This window comes from Thermobia domestica, chromosome 7, assembly GCF_964235325.1.
Source record: "Thermobia domestica chromosome 7, izTheDome1.hap1.1, whole genome shotgun sequence".
NCBI classification, from domain to species: domain Eukaryota; kingdom Metazoa; phylum Arthropoda; class Insecta; order Zygentoma; family Lepismatidae; genus Thermobia; species Thermobia domestica.
Genome location: NC_137460.1, coordinates 33,435,636 through 33,451,610, shown reverse-complemented (window position 1 = coordinate 33,451,610; position 15,975 = coordinate 33,435,636). Strand labels below are relative to the sequence as shown.

At 35.4% G+C, this 15,975-nt stretch overlaps 1 long non-coding RNA gene across 1 annotated transcript in view; it reads left to right on the top strand.

Moving 5' to 3' along the window:
• The window catches only part of LOC145690001 (uncharacterized), a 28,350-nt gene extending 12,889 nt beyond the window's left edge, over nucleotides 1-15,461 (top strand). Inside the window, exons 2-4 of the long non-coding RNA XR_014132134.1 lie at nucleotides 7,453-7,656; nucleotides 8,229-8,328; nucleotides 15,338-15,461. This is a non-coding gene — a long non-coding RNA (uncharacterized LOC145690001). The remainder of the gene's footprint in view (nucleotides 1-7,452; nucleotides 7,657-8,228; nucleotides 8,329-15,337) is intronic.
• Nucleotides 15,462-15,975: the final 514 nt, after the last annotated feature.

Here is a 15,975-nt window from a genome sequence, read left to right as displayed (position 1 = left end):
TGTCGTGAACAACACTAAAAGTATTCCACATTACTGCTTACATTTCTCATGGTTTTCAATTTCCAGTCTAATCAAGTCATGATTTAAAAAATGAGCTGAACGAGCGAGCTATTTATCGAACTCGACTCGCCTCGAAACTCGACTTCAAAAACAGTGACTCGGCTCCGAACTCAACTCGAGGGAATTACCTTTGACTCGACTCGAACTCGAGTTGAATTCGAGTCTAGTCGAGTTTTAGCTCGACTCGTGCCCATCCCTATTTATAATGACTAGCTTATATGCCAAGTTTCATCTCCCCAACTTCTGGATTTTGTGATACAGGTAGATGAATGTTATAAAAATTGACCAAATTAAAAGCAGAATTTTTGAAAATGCTGAAACAAGAGTTCATTTATTTTTAATGAAAAGTACCCATGGTCTCATATCCTTAACTTCATGCATGAATAGACATTGGTTTTTTATGCAAATGCATATTTTGTTTACTTATATGCATCTCTGTTAAACATGGTACTGGTTTCTAACATCAATAATACAGTTCGAATTTGAAGTTTTAATTAAAGTGCATATAAATGCATATTTCAAAGCTTAATACATATTTTGGTGCTTAATAGCATAATCAACATATTTTATAAGTTTTTATTTAATATGTATGTTTATAGTATGCAATCAGTCGAGCTTTAGTTTGTATTTTAAACTCATTTAAATGTATATGCACAGTGGCGGTTAAGCTTCGTCGGCGCACTAGGCACAAACTTAATGTGCGCCCTTCCCAAAAGAAAAATTGTATTTGCAGTATTTTAAGGCTAATATAAAATTAGTGAACATACTGAAATAAAAAGCGAAGGATAAAAATCAATAATAAAAGTAATACAAACAATTCATTTTATGTATGTGCTATACCTAAAATTATGTAATGTTTTGAGAAATTAAATTTACCAGTCATAAATGAAGCTGCTTCCGCCTCACTTTGGTTGCTGCAAACTCGTGTATAAGTTCTTCAAAGTTGATGTGTCCCTCAGTCAAGATGTCTGCTTCGATGTGCAGAATAGATATCTCGTTCAGTCATTTATTACACACGGTTGAACGGAGATATCTTCAGTCTTTTTAGAGCCGAAAGGGAACGTTCAGCTGAACAGTTTGTTACAGCAGTACATAAAAATATTCTTAGTGTGATCTCCACATTTGGAAACACAGACTGCAACTTTTCTTTACGCATAAACGCTAACATTTCTCCTGGTGAGTCACAGATTCCTCTGGTTTTCAGAAATCCCGCAAAATGTACACACTCATTTGGAATTGTTGATTCCAGATCAGTTTTATATGCAGCCTAAAGGTTGGCTGCGCGTTCAGAAATGACACAAGAACAACTTTGCAGAAACTTACTAAAAACCATGGAAGTTGTCAGACATTATTTTATAGCTTTCCTTTCTTCTAATTAATTGAACGTGCAATTTATCAAGCAAAGGAAGAGAAACATCTCAACTTTAAATTTTTCTCTTCCTGTTAGAACAAAACAACTTCATTGTCTCTTACTTTATCGGTTTGAATGTTACTTTTTCTAAACCTTTTATAATTACACTCGTAACCCATATCAGTTTTCTCCATGGATTTTTGCTCATAAGAGTCGAACATCGCACGAAGAGAAGTTATAAAGTACACAAGTGATTCAAATAAATCACGTGCTATTGTTAAATCTACGTTGACACTTTGTAATTTTACGGTGTCACAAGTGATTCAAATAAATCATGTGCTATTGTTAAATCTATGTTGACAATTTGTAATTTTACGGTGACACTCTGGAACCTCTGCAGTATATCATTCCAAAAAGTGATCATGAAAGCTGTTACCAGCCTGTTTAGTTGGTTCAAGAGGGATAAGGTCTCATATTGAACTAGAGGTTTCTCAAAAGGATCATCGCTTACATGAGTATGGGTCTATTTGATAATCCGCCACTGTCTATGCTACATAATGACTTTTTGTATAGGAGGATGAAAGAATGCCTACTTTACTACGGACGTAGGACAATTAAGTTCTCGTAGCAACCGATCAGCAGAGTAAAGACGCTTTCAATTGTCTATAGTACTGAAGGTGTAACGTCGTTAACTTCCCGCGAAAAGTTGTAGTGACGTTTATGGGGAGTTGCCAGCTTGGTTACTTGTGGCTCGCTGAGCGTAGTGATTGGCAGGTGGTAATTGGATATCCTCTTACTGCACGCTGGATTTGAGACGTTAAGAGAAATCTGATAACGACAAGAGACTCATTGTAATATCGTGTCACCGACATCAATTCAGAAACAAGAGACGCCAGGAATGGCACTCATGAATGCTTAGCTCAAGTTTATTAAGGGTCTTCACTACAGTGAAATTAAACTACCGCTAATATTACGTGTTTTTCTGTAATATCTTCAAAACAAATAAAAAGATTCGAAAAACATAAACGTACGGTAGTAAACTAGACAATACGATTTTGCATGTGATACCTTTACCACAGTTCACCTATCTGCTTCTGGTATGCCACTATTTATAGAACCCGCAAAAAATGTTAAAGCTATCTACAGTTGCAAATCGAAAGCAGATGAGTTGTGGTAATGGTATCACATACAAAATCGTATAGTCTAGTTCAGTACGTTTCTGCTTTTCGAATATTTTTATTTGTTTTGAAGATATTACAGAAAAACTAAAATTAGCGGTAGTTTAATTTCGCTGTAATGGAGACAGAACTCCAGTCAGTTTTTGCTAATTTCGGGCCCGCTCTGGAAAAGAAATTGACGAATGTTTTTTCCGGAAACTTCGCCTACAAAACAATTGAAGTCATAGGAAAATGCCTTCAAGGGTTAGATTTCAACTTGGCAGAAAATACAGATGCTAAACTTCTTCCTCTCTATGTATAAATATTGTTCAGTATCATTTGTTGATGTTGAGAGGTCATTTTTGGCTTGAAATGTCACCAACTGACATCAAAAAGTTTAGAGAAACATCTCGTAATATAGTGTAAACCAGGCCAGTAGCCAGCCCAAAAATTTAGGGGAGGGGCGGTAGAATTTAGAGGGGGGCGATCGAACCATATTATAGTTCATCACCATATTATAGTTCATTTGGAAGCCTATCGTGAAAATTTTAGGGGGCAGTAAAAATTTAGGGGGCCGCCCACTAGACCCCCACTAGACCCCCACTGCTGTAAACTAATTACGGGAAGAAGTAAATCCTTAAAAATGATTTTTTTTTTTTTTTTTTTTTGTACGAGGCTGGTATTAGTTCGTGTAAAGTAAATGCACCGTGTTCTCATATCACTGTTTATTTTAATCTCATAATTTATTTGTTTTAAAAAGTTAGAAATATATAAACTGTTACTACTATAAAAATACATTCTGAGGAGAAGTCCCTGAAAGGTAACAATTAAGGTTGGTGTAAAGGGACAAGTTTTGCCGATAGATGTCGCTACAGTCTTCTTATCTCTCTCGTGTATTTTTACCTTTCACAAAAATTCACGATTTCTCTTATAAATTTCAACCTAGAGACTTCAAAACTTTGAGAGAAGGAACTTCAATTCAGAAACAAAAGACTTCAATTAAAGGCAACAATCCATGTCGATTTTTTATTTGTAATTTTCTTCATTGTTGAAATAGCTTGATTGTTGAAATGGATATCCTATTCTTTAACAGTGGAACTGTTTCAATAATGAAGAACATTAAAAATAAAAAATCAGCACTGATTTGTTGCCTTCAATAGGTTACGAAGTTTCTCCTCTAAAAATTTGAAGTCTCTAGGTTGAAATTTGTAAGAGAAATTGTAAATTTTCGTGATAGGTTAAAGATACACGAGAGAGATACGAAGACCGTAATAACATCAATCGGCAAAACTTGTCCCTTTACACCAACCTTAAAGTACACTTTCGAGTTTATATTTCACCTATAAAACGTTGTTACAACTTAGTTGCATATTTGAAAATACACTCTTTTATTGCATTCTTAGTGCATATTAAATACACATTTTAACACATTTAACAGTATAGTTGCAAGCATATTTCATGAATTTTTTTAAGTACTTAAAAGTCCGATCTCTATTCATGAGATACTTCATTCTTGGGGGGGGAAGGGTAAGGACGTTCTGTCCAAATTTCAATTTTTATTCATTTCATACTAGTATGGCGTGGGTAATCATAAGTCACTTCTACTCTTTTATAGATTAGTATTGATTACATAATAGTATTTTCTATGACCGTAGATAAAGTTGTGGAGGCGTTAAAATATTAAATAATACTTTTGATAAAGTGGATACTTTCAAATATTTAGGATCAATATTAACAGACGAAAATCATATTCACGAAGAAATTAAATGTCGACTAAAAGCAGGGAATTCGTGTTACTATTCGGTTCAAAATCTCTTGTCGTCGCGAATTCTGTCAAAGAATTTGAAGCTTAAAATATACGAAACGATAATCATGCCTGTTGTTCTGTATGGTTGCGAAACATGGTCACTTACTCTGAGGGAAGAACATAGACTGAAAGTATTTGAGAACAGGATCCTGAGACGAATATTTGGACCCAAGAGGAACGGAAATGGGGAATGGCGGAAACTTCATAACGAGGAACTACATAATTTATACGGTTTACCCAACATTGTTAGAGTCGTCAAGTCTAGGAGGCTTAGGTGGGCAGGTCATGTAGCTAGAATGGAAGAAAGTAGAAACGCTTTCAAAGTCTTGACTGGTAGACCCATAGGAAAACGACCATTAGGAAGACCTAGGCGCAGATGGGAGGATAATATTAAGATGGATCTCGCAGAGATAGGAATACAAAGCAGAAACTGGATCCAATTAGCTAAGGATAGAAGTCAGTGGAGGGCTTTTGTGAACGCGGCACTGAACCTCCGGGTTCCATAGGCCATAGAGTTAGTTAGTTAGTTAGTTAGTAGATAAAGTTTAAGTAGAAAAAAAATCATCTTGCGAACTACTATATAGAATAGAAACCTCACATATTAATTCCGAAAAATCGTTGATGAATGACTGGAAACTTCTTAAATTTAAGTTTGGGTTTTAGGATTTTAGATTTCTGGGCTTTCGACATCTATGGCCATGTTAGCGTCCCTCAGCGACCACACTATTCGAGGAAAGGGAAGGATAGCGTCCTGGGACCTAAATGTTAGGTACCACCCCGGCATTTGCCTGGTGTGAATGAGGAAAGCCCAATTAAACCTCATTCAGGATATCTGGCCTAAAAAAGTTTTTTACACTTTTTCAATCGAGTGCCCCCCACCGGGATTCTCAAATTTGAGTATTAAGCAATTAAAAAGAATAGTTCGGACGGGAAAGTAAGAACGAAAGAGAGAGAGAGAGAGAAAAGAGTCCGGATGGAACACCATTTGGGAAGAAATTACTTTCTACACTACGTAATGAGCAGAATTGAAGTGGGAGAGAAGAAGATTGAAATTTATTATAAGATTTAAAAAGGATAATTCTCACACTCCAAGACGGAAAAAACCGTATTCAGTTTCTCTTACATCTGATTAGCGTCAGGACTTGACTAAGATATGATTAGACTAACTCTTAATATGACATTAATCACAAGTTAAAACAACTCTGAGTACGCCGCAGAGACTTTAGCGCTTAGCTTAGAATTGTAATAGCTTTATAATTGCCAACCAAGATCAATTCTTGCCCCTTACTGTCTAATGCGAGTATATATGTCTCTATTCAGGTGTGACCGCCCCTAAGAGTTTGGGCGCAATTATCCCCAAAACCTCACCGTTCTTTCCCTAAATTTACCATTCTGCTTCCTAATTTTGTCATTTTACACACTTTACTAATCTGGCCCCCAAATTTACAATTCTTTCCAAATATTTACCTTTTAAAATAAATTCACCATTCTACTCTCCAGATTTACCATTATTTCCCCAGATATTTCAGAGTTCAACCTAATTCACCATTTTGTTTTCCAGATTTTCCATTCTCCCCCAAATTTACCATTCTTTCTCCAGATTTGCCATTTCAATCAAATTCACCATTCTACCCTCCAAATTTACCATACTCTCCTCATATTTAAGAGTTCAGCTAAAATTGCCATTCTGTTCTCTAGATTTACCATTCTCCTCAAATTCACCATTCTGCCCCCCAAATTTACCATTCTTTCTCCAGATTTGCCATTTCAATCAAATTCACATTTTACCCTCCAGATTTTCCATTCTTTCCCCATATTTAAGAGTTCAGCCAAATCCACCATTCTCTCTAGATTTATCATTCTCCCCAAATTTACCATTCTGGCCCCCAAATTTACCATTCTTTCTCCAGATTTACCATTTCAATCAAATTCACATTTTACCCTCCAGATTTACCATTCTTTCCCCATATTTAAGAGTTCAGCCAAATTCACCATTCTGTTCTCTAGATTTACCATTGTCCCCAAATTTACCATTCTGGCCCCCAAATTTACCATTCTTTCTCCAGATTTACCATTTCAACCAAATTCACCATTCTACCCTCCAGATTTTCCATTCTTTCCCCATATTTAAGAGTTCAGCCACATTCACTATTCTGTTCTCTAGATTTACCATTCTGCACCTCAAATTTACCATTCTTTCTCCAGATTTACCATTTTAACCAAATTCATTATTCTACCCTTCATATTCACCATTCTTTCCTCATATTTAAGAGTTCAACCAAATTCACCATTCTACACTTCAGATTTACCATTCTTTCCCCATATTTAAGATTTCAGCCAAATTCACCATTTTGTTCTCTAGATTTACCATTCTGCCTCCCAAATTTACCATTCTTTCTTCAGATTTACCATAATAAACAAACTCACATTTTACCCTCCAGATTTACCATTCTTTCTTCAGATTTACCATAATAAACAAACTCACATTTTACCCTCCAGATTTACCATTCTCTCCCCATATTTAAGAGTTCAGCCAAATTCACCGTTTTGTTCTCTAGATTTACCATTCTCCCCAAATTTACCATTCTGGCCCCCCAAATTTACAATTCTTTCTCCAGATTTACAATTTCAACCAAATTCACCATTCTACCCTTCAGATTTACCATTCTTTCCTCATATTTAAGAGTTCAGCCAAATTCACCCTTTTGTTCTCCAGATTTACCATTCTCCTCAAAATTTACCATTCTTTCTCCACATTTACCATTTCAACCAAATTCACCATTCTACGCTTTAGATTTACCATTCTTTCCCCATATTTAAGAGTTCAGCCAAATTCACCATTCTGTTCTCCAGATTTACCATTCTCCCCCAAATTTACCATTTCAATCAAATTTGCCATTCTGTTCCCCAAGATTTGCCGTTCTACCGTCAATCTTACCTCTCTCACCTCAAAATGTATCATTCGCCAGTTTGATTGTACCATGTTCAATGAAAAACAAAAGTCTCTGTAATATAAGGTTGTCTCGTAAGTTTGAAACCCTAGGGAATAACATTTTCTTTCTTTTCTATTTTCGCAGGTGTTCTGAACGGTTGTACGATGTCCATTAGTTTAGCAGCACAAACAGTAAGCGTATAATTGTGCCAAACCGTATAAGGTAGCCAACTGCCAGCGTTTGCAATACGTTGTAATGGACCGCTTTGCCAACCAATTGCCAACATAACTCCTACGAAAGAAGTGAAAATGGCGATTAGGATGTTGGATGAATTGCGTCAAATTGTTGGTTGGTGAACATAAACTTTAAATTACGTTTGATCGATGTACTTTTGAAGTTTACTTTTGCATTTGATAATTTGCAATCATTTCACAAAAAAATAGCCTATGTATGACCTAGCAAATGTGCTGCTGTAGTAAGTGGTCCTCCATGTTGGACTCCGTAAATCAGGGAAAGAGTCACACAAGAATTTATTGGATATACGTTCGTAGTTTTTGTATGAGATTCAAAAAGTACGGTGTACAGAAATTGTAATTGTATTGGAAAAAAGCTAGATTTATTTAGGTAGCAAGTAGCAGTGTCACATGTACACCACGTCAAGGAATTTGGTTTGTATAGCGGAACATTTCTCAATTAATATTGAAACTAGAACAGGTAGTAGGTTTCTAGCAGTTCCTATTTTAGTAGAGGGTGTCATGCCAAAAAAATAAATACTTATATATTCCTCATATTTATAGTATAGTTTCTTCTTTAAGATATAAATTAATTAAAGTTCCATTATTTTTATATTATTAAAGCCGAACTCTAAAATAAAACACGTTTTACGGTCTTCTAATGTTACTGGTAATAATTCTTTAAAGGTGATGGAAAGTTTTGGCCCTGCATATCGGAGTCGCCACCCACTGTTTCTATGAAGTGGGAAAGATCTATAATCAAAAGAAACAAGTTTCTTCATGAGAGGTGAGCTAACATATGAGAAACTATATGATTTACAGCTTTAAGTAAGAAAATCATTAAAACATTCATGTAATTCTTAAATCGACTATAAAGTAAGATAAATTTCAAGGAAAATTCGTAATTTTCATAACATTGTTTTATGTTCATCAAAACTATTTAATACAAATTGAATTAATTTGTTACAGCATCAGGTGAGAATATGTAATTATAGTCTATTGCTTCTGTTATTTATCTTCCATAAGATTAAACACATGAGCTGAAACCAAATGCATCCATTTTTCTTCAGTTCACAATAGTTATACTATTCATTTCGGTATCTAATTTTCTTTTATTATAACAGTGAGTGTAAGTATCGTATAACATTTAGACTTAATTAGTTGTTTTTCTTCAGTGCAAATCCCTTTATTTTGTTCTGTTTCTTTCAGATTCGATAGTATTATTTGTATAACGTGTCCTCCGAAGATTCGGTTAAAATCATTAGTATTTAAACGTCTTCCTACTTAAGAGTTAATGTATGTTTCTTTTATTGTAATTATATCTTATATTTCTCTTTTTTCTTACTCATACGAACTGTATTCCTCTATATACCATAATTATTTTATTTCAATATATATATATATATATATATATATATATATATATTAGGGATGGCCAATTCCGGAATTTTTACTTTCCGGAATCCGGAAAGTAAAATCGGAAAATTCCGGAATTCGGAAAAATTCCGGAATTCGGAAAAATTCCGGATTTCGGAAAAATTCCGGAATTCGGAAAAATTCCGGAATTCAGAAAAAATCCGGAATTCGGAAAAATTCCGGAATTCGGGAAAATTCCGGATTTCGGAAAAAATCCGGATTTCGGAAAAAATCCGGATTTCGGAAAAAATCCGGATTTCGGAAAAAATCCGGATTTCGGAAAAATTCCGGAATTCGGAAAAATTCCGGAATTCGGAAAAAATTCGGAATTCGGAAAAAATTCGGAATTCGGAAAAATTCCGGAATTCGGAAAAAATCTGGAATTCAGAAAAATTCCGGAATTCGGAAAAATTCCGGATTTCGGAAAAATTCCGGAATTCGGAAAAATTATTTTTTCTTTTTGTAATCCTAAGAATTTTGTTCAAATGCAAACGAACAAATTTCCTTTTTGTAATCCTAAGAATGTATGATGCAAGTTAAGCTGAAACTTACATCCTAAAGTATACACTACTCAATCTTCCCATGGTTAATGAGATGTAGTCCAAAAGTACGATGCACTCCTAGTATTTAATTTTCGTTTTACTGTGATATTGTCCAGAGGTAAGACATATATCACACTGAGATAAACAACTTGACATAATGAAGATGTTATCATACGTAGTTTTCCAGAAAATCGTGAGAAACGATTTTTTATGAAGTTAAAATATGCGTCGCTTGTTGCCAGTGTGATGCAATTGATAACTTTTATGCTGGAATAGTCTTATTATTATTATTATTATTATTATTATTATTATTATTATTATTATTATTATTATTATTATTATTATTATTATTATTATTATTATTAATCGTTTATGTACTGTAAAAGAAAAATATGAACCGTTAAGTAGTAGATTTTATCTGTTGTTTTTTGATATCTTCTAACAGTAATAACAAATTGCTTGTAAATACGCAATGATTATCAAGGACAATGGCATATTAATGTAAGGACTACTCTGCAGATTAGCAATAAACAATAAACAATAACATAAACAATAGTCCCCCCAAAAAAAGTAACTAACTTGGGCACGTCAGAATATTCGCGAGAATATAGGGACGCATTGAGACTAGCAAAAAACGTGGTGTTATTATTACTCAAAGGGCCGTACGATGGAGGCTTTAACGTTAATGTTAATGGCACCAATGAGCACTTACTTGCTCTAAAGGTTAACCTCACTTTTGAGATGATTCTTAGAAGTGGGCGTGTTGGCATGCAGTTGGAGTACTAACGATTTGCGTCACTATCGAACACTAACGTAGCACTAGCGACGTTTAAAGTCGAAATTGGAGTCTGACATAAGTGGCTTGTCAACTTCACGGACATTATATTTTCCTTGAATTCGAGAATTTTGCGCCCTACCACAAAAATAGGAAAAAATGCGCTCGCAATATATTTGCACTGGAATGTTTGCGCCCTACCCCAAAAAGAGGGGAAAATGCGCCGGCTATATATTTGCACTGGGATGTTAGCGCCCTACAATTCAACTTATTATTGTATTGTGTAAAGTAACTTCCACTCGCACTTGAACTAGGCTTGCCTCTCATCGTCTCAGTGAGTTACTCCATCCGTTATAATATTCCGAACAAATGAAAAAAATACAATTTTAGTTCACTAAAGGGCAATCCATACAAATACAATTTTTCATTATACTACAAAATTTACAATAAACGTATAAATGACTGATATATAATTATTTATTAATATAATCAAAGAGTATAATTTAATCTACAAAAGGCTGTTTGGCTCTACCCAGATATCTCTGTTCACAATCCTTGAGAGTTGTTTGGCTTTTCAGGACACAAAATATAGAAAAGAAAATGTAAAGTGAATGTAAAATCAGTTCAGTTATATTATCAAGAGAACTATGTACAGTGTGTTTACTTGCTGGAATTACACTTCAAACACACAATTGCGTTCAGTTGTTCTTTCAGGAAAAATGTTCCGGGGGGCACATTTAGTATTCCGGAGGGGGGTCACTGCTGGTACTATTCTATTTATTATTATATTATAGACGTATTATTTTGGTCTCCTCCGAGGGGGCACTCTGAGAGCTCTGGGGAGGCCAGTGTTCCCCCAAAATCATCTCTGGAAGAAGCAGTGATTGCGTTGATCCGTTGTGTTCTTTTGGTTTATATTGAAGTTTATTCTCCCCTTATATAGCCACAATGAAAATAAATCACAAATGGCATGGTTGTGGGGGGAGGATTGTTTATGCTGTAATGTCAGTCCCTCCGAGGAAATGCGTAAGCTCCAATAGGTTCTTTTATTTCGCAGGGCTCAAACTTCCCGGTGGAGGTACATCGCAGGCGCAATTTTCCCTGTTCTTGAGGTAGGGCGCAAATTTCCCAGACGCAAAATTCTCAACACCGTTCGAATGACCTCGGAAGACGATATCTTTTTCAATACTTTTTTTATATTCTTTTACTCGAGATTTCTTCATAGCTTCTTATTAAAATACTTACTAATATATCCTCATTTTATTGTCCTAACCAATCAATATGGGTATGTTGTCAGTAAAATATTTAGATTGATCGAGCCTCTGGTGTGTAACCACAGTATTTCATATCATGCCCCCATTAGAAATCTTGGCTAAACGAACCAATATATGTTGCCAATAAAATAGTTTAGAATGATTGAGCCCCTGGTAAATAACCACAGTATTTCGTGACAGATCCCCCCCTTCCTATTACCATATTCTAGCTACGTGCCTGACTCAGCTAATTCTCTACATTCTTTACCAAGCACACATTTTCTAAAGCGGAAAATGCTCTCTAAATACCTAAGCTCATTATTTTCAGCAGATGCACAAACTGGGTAACATTCTATCTACATGAATGTTATATATGTCGATTACTGGAAACCGCTTCTCGCTATCTATTACCATATTTACTATATAATGATTAACGTTAAAACCGGAAATGGTTGATTTGTACCGCTTCCGGTTTGAATATTACATTCATCAGGGAACTCGATTCTTAACTATTGACTCTGTACATCATGGCCAAAATTGATTGGTAATCCATCACATAGTTCTTGAGACTATTTGTTACACTGACGGACAGAATGAATATATAGCTATAGAGTTTTGATAAACTAAATTCGTTAATGAGTGATGATGGAACAAATATAAGAAAGGGAACCAAGAGTACCACCGGGAAAATTTTCGAACACAAAATTAGCCATCTAAAACCCACATGCCCTGGGTTAGAATACCATAGATGAAAACTCTACCACTGAGTCATCAATCACCCGCTTATTAGTTTTGTTAACTATTATATTAATATAAATTAATGAATGCCTGCTTATGTTAATTATTGAACAATTACATTGTATACTTCGTAAAGTCAAAAATTATAAATTTGTATTTACTGTACATACAGTGAGCGCAGAAAGTGTTCGTACACCTATGCTATTGAAACGAGAATGCCTGCGAAAAAGAAACAGAAAATTTAAGAAGTGTAATAACACACACAATATGAATAATGAAAACTAAGCTTTATGAATATATCAATAAAGAACCACAAAGACAAGTTTAATGGTCAGAAAGTAAATAAATTCCGTAGAAAATATATAGAGTAGACGCAAAAAGTGATCGTACACCTGACGTACGAATACGAAACAAAGATACCACAACTGGGGTTCACTAGTATTCACCTGAGTATACACCTCTGTATAGCATGACGAGTAACAGAATGAGTTTAGTTGTGAATAGGAGTGAAAAAACTGCACGGTGGGCTGTCGAAATGGGAAGCAACCGAACAGAAACAAATGAGGAGACAAGAAAAGTAATTATTAAAGTGCATAAGAAGGGTAAGTCTTTGAGAAAGATAGCAAACCTCAGGGGCAGATCGAGAGGGGGGCGATCGGGGCCATCGCCCCCCCCCACACGAGGAAACTTTCTTATTTTATATATAAATAAACCCATCCATAACAAGTTTGGAGCTCTTAAAAGTAGCAGTATTACTGCCGACCGCCCCTTCCCCAGAAGTCCGTCCTGGATCCGCCCCTGTATAGAGTAGCCACAATCGAGTATTTTCCGCTGTATGTTTGGAGTCGTTGTCTTGCTGAACAATAAATTGTTTTCAAGAACCATCTTCTGCGCACTAGTATGGAGATATTCCTTTAATATGTTCATATACACTTTGTGGATCATCACTCCATCGATAAGGTGGAGACGACCCACTCCTGAGGCACTCATACAACTCCAGACGAGCACGGACCCTCCTCCGTGTCTTACTTTAGAGACGAGATTTTGAGGATTCATCTCTGTATTCACCTTGCGCCATACCATACGCCTCCCATTGGACTCGATAAAATTAAATTTATTTTCGTCCGAAAATATGACCCTATTCCAGAAAGAAGCCTGATCCCTTATCTTTATACTCTTTTTCAAACTTTAGTCTCTTTATACGATTTGTCTTGTTCACCCAGAACATTTTCCTGGCTATCCGACCATGATACCCTGCAAATATTCCGCACTGTACTGGCTGATACTTTAACACCGCGTGTTTCCAGATCCGTTGCCAATTGCACAGCACTACTTTTTGGAACCTTTTTTCTTTCCCTAATAATGTAACGTTTAACTTGTTCACTCAACACTCTTGGTCTTCCAGTTCTTTTTTTTTTTATTATTATTTTTTTATGGTTTCGCACAGTGATAGAAACATTATACATCGCAATTATTGTTTGTACTGTTGAACAAGGCCTGTCTGCAAGGTTTGCCAGGGGCGGATCCAGGACGGACTTCTGGGGGGGGGGGCGGTCGGCGGTAATACTGCTACTTTTAAGAGCTCCAAACTTGTTATGGATGGGTTTATTTATATATAAAATAAGAGTTTCCTCTTGTGGGGGGGGGGCGATCGCCCCCCTCTGGACCCGCCCCTGACTCTATAATACCTTGAAACAGCTTCGCACACCTCCCCAATCCCCAGACATGAACCCCATAGAACATCTATGATCTGTTCTGGAGACAAGAATCAGAAGCCACAGCTTGTCTACTAAAGAAGGCCTAAGAAAAGCTATTCAAGAAGAATGGGACATAATCAGTCCCGAAGCTACAGAACTACGAACTACTACAGGTGAAATCAATGCCACGAAGACTACAGACAATCATTAACGCACAGGGTAATCCCACAAAATATTAAATAACGTAATATACTTTATAAGCATTAATTCAAGCATAAGTGTACGGTGACTTTTTGCGTTTACAAAAAAGGAATTCTCTCTTTTCTTCTGAACAAAACAGTGATTGTGTTTGTTTGGCCTTTCTCTTGTATATAGAAATAAAATGTATGAATGTGTAGTCTTAATTCTGGTTATATATATATTTTCCACCTCCCGTTCTCATGCTAGCTGTTTTCAATATAAAGTATGCACGGTGTACGAACACTTTCTGCGCTCACTGTAGGTATGTTGACAATAAGCGAATGTTATTAGAATATTTGTTGAGATTTATTTTCCTTCACTGCCTTTCGCCTGATTAAAAAGTAGTTTCCAGTGCTTTGGAGCAGCTGCAGGTGGGAACGCGATAATGTTTGAGACATACTGGCGACTTTTTTGTGTGTGAAAATAAGATCTTTCTCATAAAGTAGTAAATAACTGCAGTAGCAATTGTCTACGTAAATGATAAAGACATATCCAACTACAAGAAATTAATACAGTATATATAGCCTATTCATTATTGTGTTTCTCTTTTAACAACTACTAGCTAAGGATGGGCAATTCCAGAATTTTTACTTTCCGGAATCCGGAAAGTAAAATCGGAAAAATTCCGGATCTCGGAAAAATTCCGGATTTTTTCCGAATTCCGGATTTTTTCCGAATTCCGGAATTTTTCTAAATTCCGGATTTTTTCCGAATGTCGGAATTTTTCCGAATTCCGGAATTTTTCCGAAATCCGGAATTTTTCTGAATTCCGGAATTTTTCCGAATGTCGGAATTTTTCCGAAATCCGGAATTTTTCCGAATGTCGGAGTTTTTCCGAATTCCGGAATTTTTCTGAATTCCGGAATTTTTCCGAAATCCGGAATTTTTCCGAATTCCGGAATTTTTCCGAATTCCGGAATTTTTCCGAAATCCGGAATTTTTCCGAATTCCGGAATTTTTCCGAATTCCGGAAAGTAAATTTTCCGATTCCGGAAAACAAAATTTCCGGAATCCGGATTCCGGAAAATTTTGGCCATCCCTAATATATATATTAATTATATAAACATATATTTTTTTTACTTCTTTTCCTTTTCTCTTATTGTATCAAGTAATATTTCATTTGCTTGTTTTGTAGGTCAGACATTTTCCACCACGTTGATGGATACAAATCTTCAGATAAAACAACGTATGAATTAATGTAAACTTCTGTATAAATTACTTTATAAAAGTTGGGATTCCTATACCTATAAGACATTAAAATCAACTCTGAAATACGCTACTCAGCTGTTAAACTTAATTATATACTAATATTTCAACTAGATTCTCAGCATACATGTAGTATAGAATAGTAAAAGTAAATAAATAAATAAATAAACTTTTTTCTTTCACCGTGAATTTGTTCCTGCGGAACATCTTAAATGCTAACTTATTATTTGCTGAGCAAAAACTAAATACTTGTGACAGTTTCACCAACTAACGTTTTTGGTTTCATTAGACACTATGAGATACAGGAGTATCATATAAATGCTGTAAACTAAAGAATTGATAAGGTAGTTGTTTCTTATTAGTCTATTTTTAATCAATATTCCTTATTATTAGAAAGAAGAAAATACATTTTCGGAATTGTCGATTTTTGTGCAATTAAAGAATAACTTCAGAAAGATTTTTTTTTTCGAAATGCTCTCTCAATTAGTTTCGAAACGGCCGACTAACATATCGAGCCCTTGTAAGAAGAAATGAAAGAACGTTTTAATTGTTGCTCCAATAGGTTAA